Source organism: Humulus lupulus, chromosome 7 (assembly GCF_963169125.1).
Source record: "Humulus lupulus chromosome 7, drHumLupu1.1, whole genome shotgun sequence".
NCBI classification, from domain to species: Eukaryota; Viridiplantae; Streptophyta; class Magnoliopsida; order Rosales; family Cannabaceae; genus Humulus; species Humulus lupulus.
In genome coordinates, this window is record NC_084799.1 from 101,414,342 (window position 1) to 101,438,296 (window position 23,955).

A 23,955-nucleotide genomic window follows, 5' to 3' on the forward strand; every position below is an offset into this window, starting at 1 on the left:
TACCAATTTCATAGGAGCATGTTTTAGGAATTTACATGTTTGTTTGATAATATGTAAATTACATGAAAATTAATAAAGATAATGCAATATGTATTTACTACAGATTCTCCATAGAAATGAAGATATTTCTTTGGAGGAAATTCTCAAACACTTGCGAATTGAGGAGGAATCCTGTTCTAGAGATATGAATGAATAGAAGTCCAATGGAGAGACTTCTAAGGCCAATGTGGTAGCTAACCCTCCTAACAAGGGCAAAGGAAATGGCAAGAACAAGGGCAAGGGTCAAAAACCCTTGGGGCCCAAGAAGAATGATGGACAATTCAAAAGTTTTAAGGTACCTTGCTTTGTCTGTGGCAAGAATGTCCACTTTGCTAGAGATTGTAGGATCAAGAGGAGCCAAAACAATGAGGCAAGAGTCAACTCAACCCAAGAGGAGCTAGTGGCCACACTAAGCGAGGTTCCATGAAATTCAAGACCTTTGAATCTTCAAAGGAAGGGCATGAAATCCAAATGGGCAATGAGAAAAGGTCCAAGGTTGAAGGAAATGGAACTATTGATTTATTCTTCACATTCGGCAAGAAGGTTCTACTCACCAATATTTTGTATGTACCATAAATGAGTAGAAACCTTGTGAGTGGCAATTTACTTGGCAAACCAGGAATCAAGATTGTGATAGATTCTAACAAGCTCATTTTATCTAAAGACAATGTTTTTGTGGGAAAGGGATATGCTTGTGATGGCATGTTCAAACTTTGTACTTCTATTGATCAAGTGAAAAATGAAGTTTCTTCTTCTTGTTATATGCTTGACTCAGATTCTATTACTTTGTGGCATATTAGACTTCCACATATAAGATTTAGCACAATTAAAATGACTGTCAAACATTGATTAATTGATTGTTATAATTTTGACCATGACAAATGTAATTAATTGACTATCAAATGTGTTAAATCTAAAAGGGCAAAGAAACATTTTCCTAGTGTTGAAAGGAACTCTAAGTTGTTAGATTTGATACATAGTGATTTATGTAAACTTAATGGAATGTTGACTAGAGGAGGAAGTAGATATTTTGTTACTTTCATTGATGATTGATGTAGGTTCACATATGTATATTTGCTTAAAAATAAAGATGAAGCATTTGATGTATTTAAGGTTTATAAAGAGGAAGTTGAAAAATCAACTTGAAAGGAAAATTAAAGTGCTTAGAAGTGATAGGGGTGGTGAATATTTTTCAAATGAATTTAACTTGTTTTGTGAAGAACATGGAATAATTCATGAATGTACAACTCCTTATACTCTACAAAAAAATGATACAACGGAAAGAAAAAATAGAACATTTATTGAGATGATTAATGCTATGCTATTACACTCTAAATTGAATTTTAGTTTGTGGGGTGAAGTCTTGCTATCCACTTGTCATATTTTGAATCGTATTCCCATGAAGAAAAATAATATATCTCTCTATGAGTTATGGAAAGAAAATAAATCTAACATTGGTTATCTTAAAGTGTGGGGGTGTCTTCTTATTGCAAGAGTGTCGATCCTAAAAGGATGAAGTTGGGTCCAAGGGCTATAAGATGTGCATTTGTGGGTTATGCCAAAAATAGCAAAGCTTATAGATTACTAGACTTGGAGTCTAATGTAATAATTGAATCTAGAGAGGTTGAGTTCTTTGAGAACATGTCATGCAATGGAAACAAGTTAAAACCAAATCAAACTAGAGAGCCTCAAGAGGAGACTCCTAGAATAGTTGGTGAGCAACCTCAATTGCCTAAAAGGAGCCAATGACTCAAAGGTTTGGGATCAAGTGATAAGTGTTCTCCAATAGAGACACTATACCTTGTTGAAGGTGATAATAAGGAAGTTATTGGGAAACATCCAATAGTACTTCAAATAGAAGATGATCCCAAAACCTTCAAAGAAGCAATGTCCTCGAGAGACTCCACTTTTTGGAAGGAGGCAATTAATGATGAAATGGATTCAATTATGTCAAACCACACTTGGGAATTGGTTGACCTTCCAAAGGGGTCCAAACCAATTAGGTGCAAATGGGTATTTAGTACCGATGGCACCATACAAACCTTCAAGGCTAGGCTAGTTTTATCCCTCAAAATCCAAGAGATAACGTGGTGAATGAGAAAACGACACGTGGCATCACAAGTCATGGAAAAACGACAAAGTATTGAAAAGAGACTGATGAAAAAAAATGCCTAGGTCCAGGACCTTTAGGGAAGTCGACCAGGCCTAAACCTCCTAGGGATGGTCGGCCTGACCCCAAACCCTAGGGGTGGTCGACCTAACAAGCTTGAGAACTGCATCTGGTGGTCGGCCTGACCCCAACACCTAGGGGTGGTCGGCGTAACAAGCTTGAGAACTGCATGGGGTGGTCGACCCACCCTATTCTTCATAGGGTGATCGGCCTAAACTCCCAAATACACTTTCCTGGATAAAGTTCATGATCGTTCAAGCTGAAATCAATAGGCCTAGCACCCAGAAGGTCATCAGGCCTAGCACTCAGAAGATCAGCAGGCCTAACACCTAGAGGGTCAACAAGCCTAGCACCCAGAAGGTCATCAAACCTAGCACCCAGAAGATCAGCAGGCCTAGCACCCAGAAGGTCAGCAGGCCTAGCACCCAGAAGATCAATAGGCATAGCATCCAGAGGGTCATCAGGCCTAGTTCCCAAGCTTGTAAGGGTCATCGGGCCTAGCACCCAAGTCTCATAGACCAACCAAGACATAACGTTTTCCCAAAGATTTCAATCGTGCATCGTCAACCACGATCCAGAGAAACAACGATAAGACCCATGATCTCACAATCATGGGGAGGTGGACACGTATCTCCACTCACAATGATCGTGTACCAAACCACAATCACTAGTCTTGCTGATCATGTAACAACCTCTAGGTACTATAAATAAAGGACCCAGAGCTTCAAGAGAGGGGTTTTGGATCGATTTTTAGACGGATATTGTTTGGAGAGAAACTTTGGGCAAATGGGTGATGAGTGAATTCTTCAGTTCATCTGTGTAATTTTCGATCAAGTGATTCAATACTAAAGACTAACTGGATTAGGTTATTACTATTCATCAGAACAGGATTGAACCACTATAAAATTTCTATGTGTTTGTTTAAGATATTTGTACTCTGTCCTATATTATATTTATTTCGTTCAAAAGGTGTCGTATACTGTACATACGACTGTTGGCAAATTTCATAGGTCAACATTTTGGTGCTTTCATTGAGAGTAAAAAATCAAGAAACATACTTTCATTAGTTTTACGACGCCTCCAAAATCCAGTCAGACAAAGAAGATGACTCCCAAGGATTCCACCACTCAGGATCCCATCGATCTCGTTAACGAACCTCAGGTGGAGGTTGGAGATCAACTTGATGCGGAAGATCCACAGGATGCTCACTAGGAGTAGATGGCACAATTTCTGGCGAGGCAGGAGGCATTTGCTGCAGAAATTGTCCTCTAGAGGGCGACTATGGAACAACAACGATAGGAGATAGATGAGAAGGTCCATAAGATGATCCAGAGGGAGCAGGAAGCTGACCGGAGGCACCAGGAGGCTGTTGTGGCCCTGGAGGCGGCTGCCCAGTTAGCTCGAGCTAACGCTGAAGCTACTGCTCAGGCGATGAAGGAGGCTTAGGCCAAAGCAGCAGGGATGCAAGACAACAGTAACAGGGAGTCCCAGGGGATGAGTCAAACCCTAAGGACGCTCTCAGAGCCATTTTCCCAGAGACAAAATGAAGAGGCACAGTCCAAGATTGCTTCCTCCATGACTAAGAAGAATAACACTTCACCTTGGAGTAAGAGTGTTACCAACCCGAAGGCCCCCTCCCAGGGGGACAGATGAAACGACAAGGGAGAAGAAGGTCAGGCCTCTTAGAGGCATGACAGGAATGGAAATGGTCGCTCAAAGTCTCATAGTCATATAGGAGGAGAGGCTAGAGGACAAGATCGCACCGACAAGAGCAAGGCAGACCTACCACCCCTACAACCTCAGTCTCTCAAGGGAAAGGAATCGATGAGAAACACCAATTCCGTGTTCGATAAGCTCAAGAAAGATGCACAACCTCATGATCTGAGGGAGGTCATCAACAGGAGGACCAGCGCTCAAGAGGGGGTACTAGGGACATCTACCTCACCTTGAGCAGCGATCCCACTAGCAGTGCAGACTCAAATAGATGCACTCACCATGCCTGTTCAGGGCCTAACAAAGAAACCTTCCGATATCGAGCGGCCTCATAGAAGTAGGAGTCCCTTCAATGCCAAGATCCAAGCTGCTCAACCACCACTGAAATACAAGACCCTGAAACTTCCAACATACACTGGGAAGGAGGACCCAATACGACACATTGGAAAGTTTGAGGACTAGATGGAGTTACTCAGTGTGGAGCATGACTATAGGTGCAGGGTATTCCCTACCACTCTCTCTGAATTAGCTTAGGAATGGTATTGGAAATTCAAACTTGGATCCATCACTTCCTGGTAGCAGTTCAGGAAGGAATTTTGCAAGGTCTTCAGTGCGGGACGAATTCAACTAGTTTATGCCAATCAACTAGCTAACATTAAGCAAGGGAAGGATGAATCCCTAAAGGACTACATCCAAAGATTCATGAGAGAGGAAAATCGAGAATCCATGGTAGGAGATGAATGGAGGTTCATTGCCATCTTTGTAGGGATAATTTATCATAGTCCCTTGTGGGATAGCATCATCAAGAACCCCATCAACACCTTGCAGGAGTTCTTAGACTAAGCAGATAAATACATGAAGCTAGATGACGCTATCATGAAGGAAGAAAAATGCATAAATCATCTTAATACTATCCAAGCAAGCAAGAATGGTGCAAACCCTCAGGGCAACAATTGGGGCAACGGTAAGAAGATGAGTACCTTAGGGGCCGAGTAGAGTGTAGAAAAGAAGGTTAAGTCAGGACCACCTGACAAACAACATAAGCATCATCCCTACCAACCCAGGTTCACTAACTATACTGTCCTGAATACATCAAGGGATGAGATTTACTTGGAAACATACCAGGAGGTACCTTACTGAAAGCCACCAACCTTACACTCAGAAGGAAAGAGGGACAAGAACAAGTTTTTTCATTTCCATAATGACTATGGGCACGACACAAACAAGTAGAAACAGTTGAAGGATGAGATAGAGTTTCTCCTCCAATCAAGAAAATTCTCGAGGTACCGAGTCAAGATCGAAACCCTAAGCAAGAATCCAGAGTTTCGAAGGAAAAAGAGTCCACCATTGGAGCCAGCGGTTGTGGACTTCACATTTGATACCATATGTGGGGGGCCCCACATAGCTGGCAACAATAACAATGCTCTGGAGCAATATGCAAGGGCCCTAAGACATGAGTTAGTGGAGTCTTCACAGTGCACGGAAGTCGAGGAATGGTCTCCAAAAAATTCGAAGTATGAAAGTGAAACTCTCACTTTTACGGAGAATGGAGCCATGCATGTGAGGTACCCCCACAATGACCCTCTGGTACTTACCATTCAAATTGCCAATGCTAGAGTGAAGAGATGCTTGGTGGATACGGGAAGCTCAGTAGACATCATCTACAAATCATCCCTTGAGAAGATGAAGCCCAAGTGATATATGGCTTCACGGGAGAATGCCTAGCACCAGCAGGAACTATTAGACTACCGATCACGATGGGGGATGCCCCTAGGAACGAGACTGTGATGACAGAGTTCCTGGTGGTAGATTGATCACTGGCTTACAATGTAGTGCTCAAGAGACCCCTCCTTATGGCATTACATACAAAAGTGTCTATCTGGCATTTGTTTTTGAAGTTCCCCACAAGTGCAGGGCAAGGATGCGCATAGGGTAACCAAAGGGATGCATGAGAATGCTATAATGTGTCAGTGGTCAAGGTAAAGAAAGGACCATGCATAAAAAACATGGTAGTAACCTGCTGTGAATGGAATGAAGGAACCGATGAGGTTGTGAACATGGAAGTTGACGTTGAAAAAAACACTCTACTGGAGCCAGGGCTCCTTTTGACGAAGATTTGTTATTATAGAAAGTTTCCCAAAGGGAAACAACATCAATCCTCGTTTTGGGGATGAGGTCATGGGGGTAGGACCAGTCGAAGATCTTAACAAAGTCCTACTAGATGAGGAGGACCCAACTAGAGTAATCAAAGTCAGGAAGGAGCTAAATGTGGAAATTAAGGAACGATTGGTAGAATTATTGAAGAAGAACCATGATGTCTTTGTCTGGTCACATAAGGACATGGTTGGAATTTCTCTGTCCATAATAAACCATGTCCTCAATGTTGACAAAAACTACCCAGTGATGCAATAAAAAAGGAGACTGCTTGACAAAGATCGATCTTAAGCCCTGAAGGAGGAGGTCGAGCAGCTCAAGGAAAACAGTTTTATAAGGGAGGCCTACTACCCAGACTGGGTATCAAACCTCATGCTGGTCCCAAAACCAAACGGGAAATAAGACATGCGTGGTGTAACGCCCTGGTTACTCCAAGACAGTTATTGTGAGCTTTGAACCGTGCTTAACTCGCTAATTGAGTTCTTTGGTTATAAACGTGCATCTAGGTGTTATTAACAGGCTAAGGTGAAAAACTCAATCAAAAGGAAAGGATATATTTTATTTCAAACATAAAACTGTTCATGGGCCGATAAAAATGTTTACAAGTCACAGCTTCACAGTTAGTACTGACACCATTGCCAATTCCTGACTCATAGGTCAGTGCCATTAACAAATAAGGAAGATTGCTAAGCGTTTGATATGCAATCAAAGTTCAAATTTAAACACTCAACATGCCTCATGAATAACCATGCATGTCACATATGGGGTGCAGTTTTCTTACCTCTGGTTCGAGCGAGAATTAGTAAAAGAACAACCCTTGAGAACGATCAGCCTTTTAGTTCCTTGACGGCCACTTGGTCATAACCAAGTAAGGGATTCCATCAATAAAATGAATAACAAAAGGTTCCCGGATCAAGACCTAGCCTCCGGGACATCGAATCCTACTAAACCAGGTAGTGGAACGATCCCGAGGCCTAAGGTTTGAATCCCTAAGACAAAAGCACATTTCTGGCAAAAAATACTTTTAAGAGTCGCGGCCCTACATCCACCATGCCGCAGAATGCCTCCTAAACATAGGCGCCAAAACTCCAACCACCCACACCCACACGCACCGCAGCCCTACCTTCCCCATGCTGCGGCCCAACGACCCTTCAGCTCCACCCTTCCTCTTTAACAAGCTTAGGCCGTGGCATTCTAGAACAGAGCTGCGGCCCCACCTGAAACTCAGCCAAAAACCCCTGTTTTTCCCTTTCGAACTCATTTCAAAAACCTATTAAAACACTCCCAATATCACAAAGCAAAACTCCCAACTATTACCACAACTTAACCACCATATATCCAACAAAACCTAAGCCTTAAACCATTCAAAACTTCATCAAATTCCCATTCCTATGATCAAAACTCCAATCTCAAAATTAACACAAAAACAGAGCAAGGAACCATAAAATTGAACTAAAACCTTACCTTAAACTTATGTTTGCTTTCCCTTCAATGGCTGAACACTAGCCTAACACCTCAAGCTTCAATCTCCAAGTTTGAATCCCCAAACTTGCTTCAAAATTCAAAGGAAAAGAGAAGGGAAATGATGATCGTGAGGGAGGTAGAATAAGGCTCAGTTTTGGTTCTGTTTTCTACAGCCATCCACTTGATATATAACCTAGGTCAAATGACCAAAATACCCCCCATGCCTAAGTCTCCTCTTAACAACACCCAAGGGCAAAGGCGTCATTTCCCACCTATCTCGTTAATCATAATTAACGCTCTCAAATACCCATTATTCTCAAATACCAATTAAATCATATCCCATTACCCTTTAATTCCTGGTAATGATCTAATCACTAAATCACCCCAGGACTCACCCCGAGCCCTCAAATCAACCTCGTTATGACGAAACTGATAACTTGAATTCAAAGATCGTCTCATGCCGAATGGCTCGAACAAATCCACATTATAACGTGGTCACATCAATTCACCAACATGCATGAAAATACACAATTACGCCCTCAACAGGCCAAATTACTAAAATTCCCTTATAATAAAATGTGGACCCACATGCATGCATTTATCATCATATAATAATATAATTCAGATAAACGTGCACATTATCATTTAATGTCATAATAAATCAATTATGGATCTCCCGACCTACTTATCCAACCATTAAACCTCATTAGGGATTTTGGGGTCATTATAACTATCCCCTCCTTACAAAAACTTCGTCCTCGAAATTTACCTGAATAACTCGGGATACTAATTCTGCATGTTTGACTCCAGCTCCTAGGTTGCTTCCTCGACCTTGCTGTTCCTCCATAATACCTTAACCAAAGGTATCATCTTATTCCTAAGGACCTTGTCCTTGCTGTCAAGTATCTGGACTGGTTGTTCCTCATAGGAGAGATCTGCCTCAAGCTCCAGATCTTCATAGCTCAAAACATGAGTCACATCAGATACATACCTCCGAAGAGCTGAAACGTGGAACATGTTATGCACTGCTGACAATACAAGTGGTAAGGCCAACCTGTAAGCCACCTAGCCAATCCTCTCTAGAATCTCAAATGGACCTACAAATCTAGGGCTCAGCTTGCCCTTCTTCCCAAATTTTCTCACCCCTTTCCATGGCGAGACTCTAAGGAAGACATAGTCTTCCACTTGGAACTCCACGTTCTTGCGCTTGGGATTTGCATAACTTTTCTGTCTACTTTGAGAAGTGAGCATCCGAGCTCTAATCTTCTCAATGGCTTCACTGGTCCTCTGAACTGCCTCAGGACCCAAGTATCTCCTTTCTCCTATCTCATCCCAATGAATGAGAGATATGCACTTCCTACCATACAACATCTCATAAGGTGCAACCCAAATGGTAGACTGATAACTGTTGTTGTAGGAAAACTCTATCAAAGGTAGATACTTACTCCAGGATCAAGCAAAGTCCAGCACACATGCTCGCAGCATGTCCTTTAATATCTGGATTGTCCTCTCAGATTGTCCATCTGTCTGAGGATGATAAGCAGTACTGAACTTCAATTGTGTTTCCATGGCCTTCTGTAAAATCCCTCAGAACTTGGAAGTAAAAGTGGGGTCCCGATTTGACACGATCGACCTCGGTGCTCCATGGAGGCGCACGATCTCTCTCACATAGAGATCTACATACTGGTCAACTGTATATGTAGTCCTCACTGGTTAGAAGTGAGCTAACTTGGTATAGCGATCCATAATAACCCAAACTGAATCATGTTGACCAACAGTTCTGGGTAACCCCACCACGAAATCAATCGTAATGTCCTCCCATTTCCACTCTGGGATATCCAGAGGCTGCAATAACCCTACTGGCCTCTGATGCTCAGCCTTGACTTGTTGACATGTCAAGCACTTAGCCACATATTCCACTACATCCTTTTTCATCCAAGGCCACCAATACAGCGATCTCACATCCTGATACATCTTCGTGGTGCCTGGATGAAAATAATAAGGTGTAGTATGGGATTCATCCAGAATCTCTTACCTCAAAGCAATGTCTAGCGGAACACATATCCGACCCTTGTATCTCAACAAGCCCAAATCAGACACTGTATAATCTCTGGATACTCCAGCTAAAACATCCTCTCTGATCTTGATCAGTTGTGGATCACCCAACTGACCCTCCTTTATCCTTTCCAACAACGTAGAATGTAGCGTAATATTGGCCAACTAGCCCACCACCAACTCAATACTAGTTTGGTCATATCATCTGCTAACTCTCTAGCTATCAGCCTCGCACAATAAATCTGCCCCGACCCCTTTCGGCTTAAAACATCAGCTACCACGTTGGCCTTTCCTGGATGGTACAAAATCTCACAGTCATAATCTTTTACTAACTCCAGCTAACGCCTTTGTCTCATATTCAAGTCTTTCTGCGTGAATAAAAACACAACCCAAACCTTGATGTGAGGCATCACAGTAAATCACAAACTTCTCCTAATTTGTTGGGAGACTCAAAATTGGAGTTGTAATCAACCTCTGGTTCAGTTCCTGGAAGCTGTTCTCATACTTTTCTGACCACACAAACTTCTTATTCTTGCGTGTCAGCTTAGTCAATGAAGTAGCAATCTTTGAGAACCCTTCCATGAAATGTCTGTAATAACCTGCCAATCCAAGGAAACTTCTCACCTCTGAAGCATTCTTTGGCCTTGGCCAATCTCTGACTACCTCAATCTTGGTTGGATCTACCTTAATCCCCTCCTTACTGACAATGTGCTCAAGGAAAGATACCTGAGATAACCAGAACTCACATTCTCTTGAATTTGGCAAACAATCTCTGTTCCCTCAATCTCTGTAGAACCAATCTCAAATGTTGTTCATGCTCTGACTAAGAATAAACCAGGATATCATCGATGAAGACGATCATAAACTGGTCCAGATAATCCTTGAACACTCTGTTCATCAGATCCATAAAAGCACCTGGGGCATTAGTCAATCTAAAAGACATGACTAAGAACTCATAATGCATATATCTAGTACGAAAAGCAGTCTTTGGTATGTCTCCCTCCTTGACCTTCAACTGATGATAACTAGAATGAAGGTCTATCTTTGAGAATACTCTTTTACCTTGTAACTGATCAAACAGATCATCTATCCTTGGTAGAGGATACTTGTTCTTAATTATTAACTTATTCAGTTCTCTGTAATCAATGAACATCCTCTGAGAACCATCTTTCTTCTTCACAAATAGAACTGGCGCACCCCAAGGTGAGAAACTAGGTCTGATAAAACCCAAATCCAACAACTCTTGCAACTATCGTTTCAATTCTTTTAACTCAGCTGGGGCCATTCTGTAAGGTGGTTTAGACACTGGCTCCATCCCTGGTGCTAGTTCTATCACGAACTCAAGTTCTCTATGTGGTGGCAACCCTGGTAAATCTTCTGGAAACACATCAAGGAATTCACAGACTAATTTGGTCTCTTCTGGTCTCACTGGCATGACCTGAGTGGTATCAACCACACTGGCTAAGAATTCAATGCAACCTCCTTCCAATAGATCTCTAGCCCTCAAAACAGATTTCATAGGTATGCGAGGTCCATGCATAGTACCAACAAACACAAAATGATCCTCACCTTGAGGCTCAAAGGTGACCATCTTCCTTCTGCAATAAATGGTTGCCCCATACTTCACTAACCAGTCCATACCTAGATTCATGTCAAAGTCAGTCATAACCAACTCTATCAACTCCACTAACAACTCTCTGCCCTCCACTATCACTGGCAAAGATCTAACCCATCTCCTGGATACTACTAACTCCCTAGTGGGTAATAAGGTTCCAAACCCCACAGCGTAATATTCACAGGGTCTACACAGTCCATCAATAATTCTACTAGCAACAAAAGAATGTGTAGCACCAGAATCAATCAAAACATTATAAGACGTTCCAGCATTAAGAAGCTGGCCTGTAACTACTGAGGGTGAAGCCTCAGCCTCTGCTTATGTCAATGCAAACACACGAGCTGGGGCCAAGCTATCCGCTTTCCTGGATTCTTCCTTTCTTGCTTTAGGGTAATCTTTCTTGAAATATGCCACTGCCCCACATAAGAAGCAGGCCTTTGCCCTACACTCTCCCAAATGGCGCCTTTTGCACCTAGGACACTCAGGATAAGTCTTCCAGGCCTCACTGCCACCCTGACGACCAATTGAAATACCACGGGGTCGCCTGTCAGGACCTGGAGCTAGGAAGGTATCAAGAACCTTCCTCTTCTGATCACTGGGGCCTCCATCCCTACCAAAACCCACAAATGGAGAACCTGTCCTCCTAAAATATCTTCTGGCTGCATTGTCCCGCTAGATCTTGTTCTCTGCGCTCTTAGCTGTGAGCGCCTTCTCCATCACCTGTGCATTAGTAGTAACTCCTGCCACAGTGGTGATACGAACATCCCGAGCTAATCTAGGCTGTAGCCCCTGGAGAAACCTCTCCCTTTTGGTCCCATCAGTGGGTACCAGCTCCATGAAAAACTTTGCCAATATATCAAACTTCAGGGCATACTCAGTCACTAATAAACTCCCCTGATGTAATCTGATGAACTCTTCAGCTTTAGCAGCCCTGATGGCATCATTATAATACTTCTCGTTGAACAGAGTCTAAAACTCTTCCCAACTCAGGGCATTGATGTTTCTGGTCTGGGATATAACTTCCCACAAAATTCGGGCATCCTCTCGAAACATATAAGTGGCACATGCCACCTTCTCATTACTAGACACCCTCATGAAGTCAAGCATGGTGGTAATCATGCTCATCCATTGCTCAGCTTTAGCAGGATCTGTACTACCCTCAAATACTAGAGGTTGCTATTTCTTGAACCTTTTATAAAGAGGCTCCCATTTGTTTCCAACCTCAATGAGCTGCTCAATTGTTGGCACGGATACAGGTGGTGCCTCAGGTACACTGGTCGTTGAAGGGACCTGTTGTTATCTCAGGAGGCAAAGTTTTTCTTCCTGCCTCAATACTGTGGCCTGCAGATCATTGAACAACTGCTGCAAGTTATCAGGAGTTGGCTGTGGAATCTGACTCTGGTCATTCTCTTGACCCTGCCTATTATTTTGGCCTTGATCATCCTGGGCAGCTGATGAATCTGTTTATCTTGGAATCATTCTTACAATCTAAAATGTACGCCCTAATTTTCCACGGGCTATTAGTAAGCTGAGATATGGCATAATTATATCAGCCACGTGGATACCACGTGGCCGGAGCTGCTGTTGTCAGGTCCTACCTCTTTATCTCGAGGTAGCCAAAGGTTTATCAAGATTATTTAAGGGTCGAATCAGAAATATGAAGACCACGGGTCAAGAAGGCATCCAGCTCGAGGCACGAGCTGGAGTTGGAAGCTGTGACCCTTTATAAAGTCAACCACGCAATGTAAACGTGCATGTATCAGACATCACGTGTCTGATATATCCCTGAATTCTCGGACATGCAGCAGGAGCGTGCGTGTTCAGGCACCCACGACTGGGTTGGGCTGTGCGGCCCATTATCCCCCTTACCTATTGATTAGACCACACTTCATTTGTCAGGTTTTAAGAATTAATCATGAATGTCACAGAAGTGACATGATGGGTAGGAAGGTCACGGGATGACCCCCTTTACTAACCCACAGGTGCCCTCTCCTATAAATATGGAGACCCTGGGAGTTGCAAAGGGTTGGATTCTATTGTATAAAAAAAATACCCTATAAAGAATACCAGAAATATACCAATAATATTGGGTGGTGGATTAGAAGGATTTTAGCCTTTGAACCACCTAAAAACGTATTGGTGTCATCATTTCATTTTAAGATCATTCATCTGTTTTAGTTCATTACTCAGCACTAATCCCTTTCTCTTACTTTCTTAATTACCTGTTGGCGAAGAACCACGTCAACAGTTTGGTGCTTTCGTTGAGAGCTTATTAGATTGGTGCTATCGCAAATATCCAACTATGGTGATCACTCGATCAAGACACGATAACAAGGCGGACCAACATGGTGGGCAGGAGGCCCATCATGCTGCCATCTCCGGTGAGCAAAACCTCGAAGTTCAGCAGCGGTCGGGCAAGCAGCCAATAGGCCAGGATGACACCGGAAGTTCGGCACCCCAGCCACCTAATCCAAACCCAGACTTTTACACGGTGGTAGAGATGGAGAATGCTCAGCTGAGGAGTCAGCTGGCAAAAGCTAATCAGCAGATTAAGGAGGTGTTGGCCCGACTACCCCCTCTTACAACTGACGCTAACGTCAGAAAGAGGCAAGGCAAGACTCATAAGTCCCTCCAGGGTAATCGGTCCAGGCCTAGCCGCTTGGCCAGACCTCCGACAACCAACTCCACTCCCTCATCACACCGCTGAGAGGCAATCTTCAAAGAACTACCCAGGGCCGAGCAATAGTATAGCCGCTCGGTCCGAACTTCAACTCCTAGCTCACTGCCAACCTCGAGAGCGCCCAGGAGGGCTCGAGGGAATTCTAGAAAGAGATCCGAGGAGGGCTCACAGTCACAGCCCGTCCCGGCCAGCCGTCCTACGCCCTGCTCAGATCGCCAGGCGTGAGGCCCGTAAGTTGGCAGGGCCGAAAGGCCCCTACCTAACATGATCCGCCCTGACGGAACCAGGATTGCATCCCCGGTCAGGCATCCTCCTTCACCGATAAGATATCCGTCTCCTCCTCGGCCTGTCTAAGATATTCCAGCTTATGGGAGTAGTAGGAGAAACCCATCATCTGCAGGACCTTCACATCGTAGTAGGGCGCCCAAAGAAGTCCCGGATCCTCACCCCCAGAGGCGGGCTCCGAGCTTCTCTAATGGGAGCTACTGGACCGGAAGTCGCTGAAGTGACCTTTCTGGAGGAGACCTGCGCCAACGCCTAAGCTCAGTGCAAAGTCCTCAAGCCACCCAGAGGGATGACCTACGAGATCGCCTTAACTCTCATAGGGGGGACCCGGTAGGAAGTGGCAGCCGTGCTCGCTCAAGGGGAGACCTGTCCGAGGTACGTGACGGCGGGAATGTCCCAAATAACCTATCCCAAGATAGGAGGGGCGATAACCCACCAAACGTATACCATGGATCTGGAGCTGTTGAACAACCCCGGAATAACCAAGGAGATCAGGACAAAACCCTTGAGCGCCTGGCTCAGATGGAGGAGCTAATGAGGAAGCTCCTGTCGGAGAAAGAAAAAGACGAATATGATTCGGGGGACAAGCTTAAGCTCTTCGCCCCCAGAATAGCAGCAACGGCATACCCGCCCGGTTTCCGTATGCCGCACCTGTCCAAATTCAACAGAGACGGAGATCCGTCAGATCATCTGGGTATGTTCAACACCCTGATGATGGCCCACAACATTGGCCTCGAGCTAAGGTGTTTAATATTTCCCTCCACATTGACCGGGCCGGCCAGGCAGTGGTTTAAACAAAGTAAGAAACAGTCAATCAGCTCCTGGAAAACATTCTCAGCTGACATCAAAAGAGCATTCCGCGCCTCCCAAGCTGCCCGCGTCAAGGCCGACTCCCTGGCCAACGTGAGGCAACAACCTGACGAGCCTCTGAAGGCTTACCTGAGCAGGTTTGCAAACGTCGCTGCTCGGGCCAGAGACGCAGATGACAGCTCTAAACTCATGGCTTTGAGGACTGGAATCCTCGTCGGAGGGGGACTCTGGAATGAGATACAAAGGAAGGGAGTTAGCTCAGTAAATGAATTCCTAAATAGGGCCCAGGGATGGATGAACTTGGAGGAGGCCCAAGCCTCAGCTGCAGGAACTAGCTAGGTCCCTGAGCAGCCTGCTGGAGTAGGAACGGAGGTCGTGACAGTGACCCAGAATGTTACACAGAATAACCAGTTTGGTGGAGGCAAGTGAAAGGGGAGCGGCGAGGGCAACCAGCACGGCCCCAAGAAGAATAAGTCAGTGGAAAAATTTAAGCCGGTCTACGCGACTTATATAGAGCTCACCCATTCTAAGGAGAACATCTTCCTAGCAAACTCTGCTCGCCTCCCCTGGAAGAAGCCAGGACCGTTAAAGCACCAGAAGGGGAAGCGAGACACCTCTAAGTTTTTCCATTTCCACAACGACGTTGGCCACAATACTGATGATTGTAGACACTTGAAAGATGAGATCGAGACTCTCATCAGAGCCGGCCCCTTGGCTTAGTATGCGCGGAACAGGGTTCCAGCAAGCTGACCTGCTCCGGAAGCCCCAGTCAGTCAGCCCGGGTCCCGGGTAGATCAAGACGTCCCTCCTCCAGTGATAGGAGGAGAGATCTCCACAATCTCTGGGGGTCCTCATTTGGCTGGCACGAGCAGAGGTGCCCAAAAGAGATACGTCACCAAACTCAAGGCTCATAATGGAGTAGAGTTCATCCCCGAGCAACATCTGCCAAAGCAGCAACGATTGGAGAGGCAACCAATCATTTTTACTGAAAAAAATGCCAGCCACGTTCAGTTCCCTCATAACAACCCTCTGGTCGTAGCAGTGCAGCTCGCTAATCGGAGGGTTAGGAGAGCGTAGATCGATAATGGGAGCTCAGTAAACCTTCTATTCCAATCCACGCTGGAGAAGATGAGTTTATCTTTTGCCGAGCTGAAGGCGACCTCCATGATGCTTTATGATTTCTCTGGAGAAGGATCAGCGGCTATAGGGACGATCGAGCTGGTGATCACCTTAGGAGAGGGACCTCGGACAGTCTCAAAACTCCTTGAATTCGTGGTCATCGACTGTCCCGCCGCATACAATGCCATTTTGGGTCGACCTACACTTATAGCTTTTGAAGCCATCACCTCCGTCTGCCACCTCGCGCTGAAATTCCCTTCTTCCACAGGGATATGCACCATCCGTGGCGATTAGCTTGGTGCCAGGGAATGCTACAGCATTTCCATGAAGGGAAAATTGAAACCCAGGCAGTTAACAATGGCCATCCAAGGTGGAGAAGAGGAATCTCAGGAACCTTTGCCTAATCCTGAGATTGAAAAACCTCAGAGCACCGAAGGGGAAAGTATCATCCTAAGTGAGGATATTGACCCCCGAATAGGTGAGGATAAGTCTGAGCTCCAAGTTATTGAAGAGCTCGAGGAAGTAAATATCGATCCACAAAATCCCTTACGGATGGTTAAGCTCGGGAAAAACCTCTGTGGCAAGAGGAAGGTGGAGCTGATCAAATTTCTGCAGGAAAGCCTCGATGTGTTCGCATGGTCACACGAGAACATGGTGGGAATCAGTCTAAATGTCATCATGCACACCCTTCATTTGGATAAGAGCGTTCCTGCAAAGTCCCAAAAATAGAGGTGCCTGGGAACAACTCGGGCTGAAGCCCTAGAAGAAGAAGTTGCCCGGCTCAAGAAATGCGGCTTTATCCGTGAAGCCAAGTTTCCGGTTTGGGTCGCCAATCCTGTGCTGGTCCCGAAGCCCAACGGGAAATGGCGAACTTGCATCGACTACTCCGATCTGAATAAAGCCAGCCCCAAATATTGTTTTCCCTTGCCAAGGATCGACCAATTGGTGGACGCTACGGCGGGGCACGAGCTTATGTCCTTTATGGACGCGTACTCAGGCTACAATCAGATCGCCATGAATCCGGCGGACCAGGAGCACATCAGCTTCATGACCCCAACTAACATCTATTGTTACAAGGTCATGCCGTTCGGACTGAAGAACGTCGGCGCTACATACCAGAGATTGGTGAATAGAATGTTTGCCAACCATATCGGGAAGAACATGGAAGTGTACGTCGATGACATGCTGGTCAAGTCAAAGACTGCCGATCACCATGTTTCTGACCTGGAGGAATGCTTCAAGATACTAAGGGAGTACGACATGAGGCTGAACCCACAGAAGTGCACTTTTGGGGTCGCGTCTGGAAAATTCATGGGTTTCATCGTCAACACTAGAGGAATCGAAGCGAACCTAGATAAGATCAGATCATTGCTCGAGCTCCCCTCACCTAGGTCGCGAAAGAACGTCCAAGGCTTGACAGGAAGGGTGGCAGCCCTTAATCGGTTTATTTCCAAATCCATCGACAAGTGCCTGCCATTCTACAACCTGCTCCGGGGAACAAGAAGTTCGAATGGACAGAGGAGTGCGAACGTGCGTTCCTCGACCTGAAGGCACATCTGGCCGAACCGCCCGTATTGTCCAAACCAAGGGCAGGAGAGCCTCTTTTCCTTTACCTAGCTGTCACAGAAGATGCAGCTAGTGCCGTATTGGTTCATGAAGAAGAACGGGTTTAGAAACCAGTCTACTACATCAGCAAGAGACTTCTCAGAGCCGAGTCCCGATACCCGTTGATGGAAAAATTGGCGTTCTGTCTTATCATGGCCTCCCAAAAGCTCAGGCCGTATTTCCAGTCCCACTCAATACACGTCATGACCGATCAACCTTTAAGGCAGGTTTTGCAAAAACTTGAAGCATCGGGACGCCTGTTGAAATGGGCTATCGTGCTCAGTCAGTTCGAGATTTTGAACACCCCATGAACTGCTATAAAGAGTCAGGCCCTGGCCGATTTTGTGGCAGAGTGCACAGGATTCAGGGAGGATCCTGTGGAAGGGTCACCCGAGGTCACCTCGACCCAGGCGTCATGGGAGATCTTCGTGGATGGCTCATCTAATGAGAATGGTTCCAGGGATGGAATCATTTTGATATCCCCAGAAGGGCATAGATTCCACTCGGTGCTGAGATTCGGATTCAAGGCCTCCAACAACGAGGCCGAATACGAAGCTTTGCTGGCCGGGCTGAGGGTAGCCTAGGAGCTGAAGGCCAGCTCCGTTCAGTGCTTCAGCGATTCCCCGCTCGTGGTAAACCTGGTGCTAGGTGAATATCAAGCATGGGGAGCCAAGATGGCTACTTACCTAGCCAAGGTGAAAGTCAAACTGTCCGCATTTGAACAAGGCTCAATCGAGCAAATACCTTGAGAGCAGAACGCTAACGCAGACGCCCTCGCCAAGCTCGCTACCTCCGGGGAGACGGAGGCTTTGGGGTTAGTACCAGTAGAGTTCTTGGAGAAACCAAGCATAGAAGAGGTCAGGGCGGAGGTCGAGATGATCGACGCCAGACCGACCTGGATGACCCCCCTCCTCGAGTATCTCACCAAAGGAAAGTTACCCGAGGGGCGTAATGACGCGCGGCGGGTACTGTACAAGGCTCCAAGGTATACGGTGGTATATGGGGTGCTGTACCGATGTGGGCATTCCCTACCCCTCTTACGATGTGTTCTGCCAGGCGAGGCAAAGGCCATCTTGCAGGAAGTGCACGAGGGTTTTTGCGGGGATCACACTGGGGGGCAAAGCTTGGCCCTAAAGGTCTTAAGGCAAGGGTATTACTGGCCTACTCTATCAAAGGACTCGATCTCGTACATCAAGAAATGTGACAAGTGCCAGCGATTCGCCCCAGTTGCCCAAGCTCCCCCAGTCGAGCTGAAGATGATCTTGTCCCCGTGGCCCTTTGCGGTCTGGGGAATCAACCTGGTTGGCACCCTCCCTACTGGAAAGGGCGGGGTCCGCTACGCTGTGGTGGCTATCGACTACTTCACAAAGTGGGCTGAGGTAGAACCTTTGGCAACGATCACTTCCAAGAAAGTCCTCGACTTCGTGGTCAAGAGCATTATCTGCCGGTTTGGGCTGCCAAAGAAAATCATATCCGACAATGGGACTCAATTCGACAACGACCTCTTCACTGAATTTTGTGAAAGGTGCGACATTGTGAAAAGCTTCTCCTCTGTGGCCTATCCCCAGGCAAATGGCCAAGTCGAGGCTGTCAATAAGACGCTAAAGGCGAGCCTTAAGAAGAGGCTAGACAAAGCCAAGGGGGTCTGGCCAGAACAGCTCCCCTAGGTACTGTGGGCATACTGGACCTCGCATCGGACTTCTACGGGTCATACTCCTTTCTCCCTGAATTTTGGGAGTGAGGCAGTCCTCCCTATCGAGATTAAGGTATCGTCGCATAGAGTCCAGGCGTATGACCAGGACCGCAACCATGAACTACTTTGCACGTCCCTCGACCTGATTGATGAAAGACGAGAAGATTCACAACTTCAGCTCGCGCATTACCAACAAAAAATCACTCGTTATTTCAACTCAAAAGTCAAGAAACGTGCCTTTAGCATTGACGACCTGGTCCTCAGGAGAGTCTTCTTAGCCGGTAAGGATCCCAAAGATGGAGTATTGGGACCGAACTGGGAAGGGCCATATCAAATCACCGAGGTCATAAAGGAAGGAACTTATAAATTAGCTCAGCTCAATGGAGAAGCAGTCCCACAAACTTGGAACGCCATCCATTTGAAGAAATATTATCAGTAACACCCTTGTAAGGCTTAAAGGCCACTTTTTTTTGTTAAGCAATGAGAATTAAATCTTTGTCTATTATTGTGTATATTTGCGGGTGTAATCTCAAGTAATCACAAAAGACCATTTCCTAGTTACTTGGGGGGCATATGGTGCCTTGATATAACCAGGTCGCCTTAAAGGCTTAGAAGTTGATTCAAATCGATGGGTCGGTGTTTTTCTTAAAAAACACGAGATATTGATAAAGGATTAACGCGAACTAAGTCCTATCTTGGATGTAACCAGGTCGTCTCAAAACTTAGAAGTTGATTCAAATTGATTGATCGGTGTTTTTCTTAAAAAGCACAAGATATTAGTCAAGAATTAACACGAACTAAGTTTCGAGATTAACGCCCTGGATGAAACCAGGTCCTAAAACTTAGAAGTTAATTCAAATTGATTGATCGATGTTTTTTCTTAAAAAGCACGAGATATTGATAAAAATTAACGCCAACTAAGTTTTCAAACTAACGTCCTGGACATAACCAGGTCCTAAAACTTAGAAGTTAATTCAAATTGATTGATCGATGTTTTTTCTTAAAAGGCACGAGATATTGATAAAAATTAACGCCAACTAAGTTTTCAAACTAACGTCCTGGACATAACCAGGTCCTAAAACTTAGAAGTTAATTCAAGTTGATTGATCGTTCTTTTTCTTAAAGAGCACGAGATATTATATCAAGAATTAACGCGAACTAAGTTTTCAAGGCAATGTCCAAAGAGGCGTGCCGCGGCGCTTGAATGCTAGGGCCGTGGCGCGTGTCTGTACGTGGCCTGCAGAAGGGGCAGAATTGTTAGATATTTTAGGGTTCTTTTTAAATACGTTTGAAGAGTTAATTAGGGGATTCTATTCATTATGAGAGGTGTAGAGAAGTCATTAGAGACAGAGGAGAGCATTGAAGCCCTAGAGTTTGATTTCTTAATTTCTTCTGTATTCTCTTTTCTAGAGTTTATGTTTATATTTAATTTGATTGATTCCATTATGTCTGCTGTGAACTAATCTTGTTATTAGGGTATTAGTGGATTCTTCTTGAAACTTTTGATTTCTTAATGAAATTTTCTTGAATTTCTTTCTACTACTGTGGATTATTTATCTTATGCTTAATGCTTGTGAATGTTTGATCATCATTTACATGTTTATATGATTTTAACCTCTACTCTGAAAAGAGAAGGATAATTATGCTATAGGTAAATAATCACAACTTTATATTAGACGAAAGTACTTCTATAAATTGTGTAGTTTAGGGATTATGTGTTTAAAGCCTGCAATATATTGATTTACCACAGAGATGTAGGAAATAGTATATTGTAGAGAATTATAGATCCTAACAAGACTATAATATATAATTGTAATCTGCTACCACAATAGAATTAAGAAATATTGAGAATTGGTTAGAAATCATAAGTGGATGGTTGATGAAACTAAAGCCCTAACTTTTACATCTATTGAATTAAATCAAATTTCATCTCTGCGTTTCTTTAAATGCTTAATAGTTTTCTTAATTTTTAGTAATATTTATTTTATTTATAAATCTAAAATTATTAATTAAATCAATTAGAACTAGAGGTTAATTATTGGTAATTAATAGCAGTCTTTGTGGGATGGACACTTTACTTATCATATATTACTTGATTAGACCGTGTATACTTGCGTGTTACTTTTTGGCGATCAAGTTTTTGGCGCCGTTGCCGGGGACTATATTTATTAATATCAATAAGTTAATTTTTGTTCTAATTTGATTTTTTTTTTTACATTTATTCGGATCAAGGTTCTCATGTGTTTCAGGACTTGTTGGTATATGCGAAGCAATAGACAAAAACAAATTATACCAATAGATCAAGAAATTGAAAGAACATGCAGACAGAACCGGAAAATAAAAAGGAAATTGGAATTCACCATGGCTGACAATTTGGGAAATGGTGCTAATAATGGTCAAGGGGCTGTTGAGGTTCCAAGGGAGCAAGGAGCACGAACATTAAGAGATTATGTGCTTCCTACTGTTACAGGAGTGCATTCATGCATTAGACCTCCAACCATTGCTGCCAACAACTTTGAGATTAATCTAGCCATCCTTCAGATGGTTCAAACAACTGTTCAGTTTGGAGGTATGCTGACGGAGGACCCTAATTTACACATAGCTAATTTTCCGGAGCTATGTGCAACGTTTAAGATGAATGGGGTGAGTGATGATGCTATAAGATTGAGGCTATTCCCATTTTCACTGAGGGATAGGGCGAAAAGTTGGCTGATATCTTTACAAGCGAATTCTATCACTACATGGGAGGAGTTGCCTCAGAAATTCCTTGCCAAGTTCTTTCCTCCAGCGAAGGCTGCAAAGTTAAGGGGTGAGATTAATAATTTTTATCAGTTGGATGGAGAGTCATTGTATGATTCTTGGGAGCGCTTTAAGGAGTTGTTAAGGAAGTGTCCACACCATGGAATAGAAAAGTGGATGTTGGTGCATAATTTTTATAATGGGTTGAATGGGACGACAAGAACAATTATAGATGTTGCAGCGGGAGGTGCCTTTATGAGTAAAAGTGCTAATGAGGCATATGAGCTATTAGAGGAGATGGCGATGAATAATTATCAATGGCCAACTGAAAGGGGACAGCCAAAGAAGGTGGCTGGAATGATGGAATTGGATGCTATAACCATGCTTACAGCTCAAGTAGCTGCTTTGACGAAGCAATTATAAAAGACTACACTCCCATCTCAAGCTATGCAAGTTCAAAACCTTTGTGAAGTGTGTGGTAAAACCCATCAACCAAACCAATGCTGTAACGCCCTACTCCCTTAGAGCCGTCATTAAGTGTGTTTAAAATTGTGCCTCAACTCGCTAATCGAGGTTTTAAATCAAAAACGTGTAACTAAGCCATAATTAAAAGAAAACATTAAAGAAAGTAGATTTCATTTCTAGTCATAAAAGTTTACACTTGGGATCCCAAAACAAAGTTTAGAAAATATTTACAACACAAAACTGATCAGAGTCGACTAGACGACAAAACCTAAGTTCCCTTACAAACATCTCCCAAAATCCCCTAGCTGTGGCAGCCACGCTGGCCGGACATGTACACGCCGCCTCACGCCAGCTGTGCTCATGGTTGGTTGATCTTCTCTTTACCCTTACCTGCACCACAGAGCATCTGTGAGCCGAAGCCCAGCAAGAAAACCCAAAAGAGATAACATATGCAAAATACAAGACAAACATATAAACAGGGCACCAATGGCTAAGCACATACGGCCTAGCCACCCAAGTGTTTACCAAGCCCTAGGTTCACGGACCACGCCGTGAGGATATCCCAGGTATCCTTCTAGGGACTCGCCCTGGCAACTTGCACCCCTCGTGCTCAACGCTGCTCCCGGCCCTTTGCCGTTCTCGGCCTTGCACTCAACGTGTCTGACACCGTTCCCGGCCCCACGTCGTTCCCGGTCTACACCATTCCTGGCTCTTGCCGATCACACATATAACATCAAACACCATATAGCAACAATCACAGAATTCAAACATAAACAAATAAAGAGCCATGCTCTGCAATACCAACACACATATATATAGGGCTCAGCCCTGCATATCACTTCCGTTCAATTCAATGGGCTCAGCCCTGCACACGAGCTCTATGGAAACAGGGGTTTCCTTACCTGAGTTCTGAGCTTCCTGAGCACCGATGCCCCGAGCACAGTCCGCTAACGTGAGCCTTGCCAAAACCCTAGTCACAACACATAACAATATCTGACCATCAAATTCCAACCCAACAAATAACCTCGAACCGTAACCCTAACCTCCGGGATCTTGAATCCTATCACTCCGAGTGATAAAATCCATCCCGAGCCTTCCCCTTAAAGTTCCCAAGTCAAAGTAGTATCATTAAATTCCTCACTGACACTAAGGGCCGCGACCCCACCCCCTAGAGCCGCGGCTAGCCTCAAAACAGAGGCTAGCTCTCCACTGACCAACACGCGGGCCGCGGCGCGCCCTGCAAGCGCCGCGGTGTGCCCGAATTCCTTCAACCTCCCACGGCTGTGCGTGCATGCGGGCCGCGGCACACCCCTCCTAGGGCCGCGGCACTAACGGCAAACCCAGAATTT

At 44.7% G+C, this 23,955-nt stretch overlaps 1 non-coding gene across 1 annotated transcript; it reads right to left on the reverse strand.

Moving 5' to 3' along the window:
- Positions 1-22,201: 22,201 nt before the first annotated feature.
- Positions 22,202-22,308, reverse strand: LOC133793301 (small nucleolar RNA R71). The gene has a single exon (XR_009874751.1). It is a non-coding gene; the product is annotated as a small nucleolar RNA R71 (small nucleolar RNA).
- Between the last annotated feature and the right edge of the window lie 1,647 nt (positions 22,309-23,955).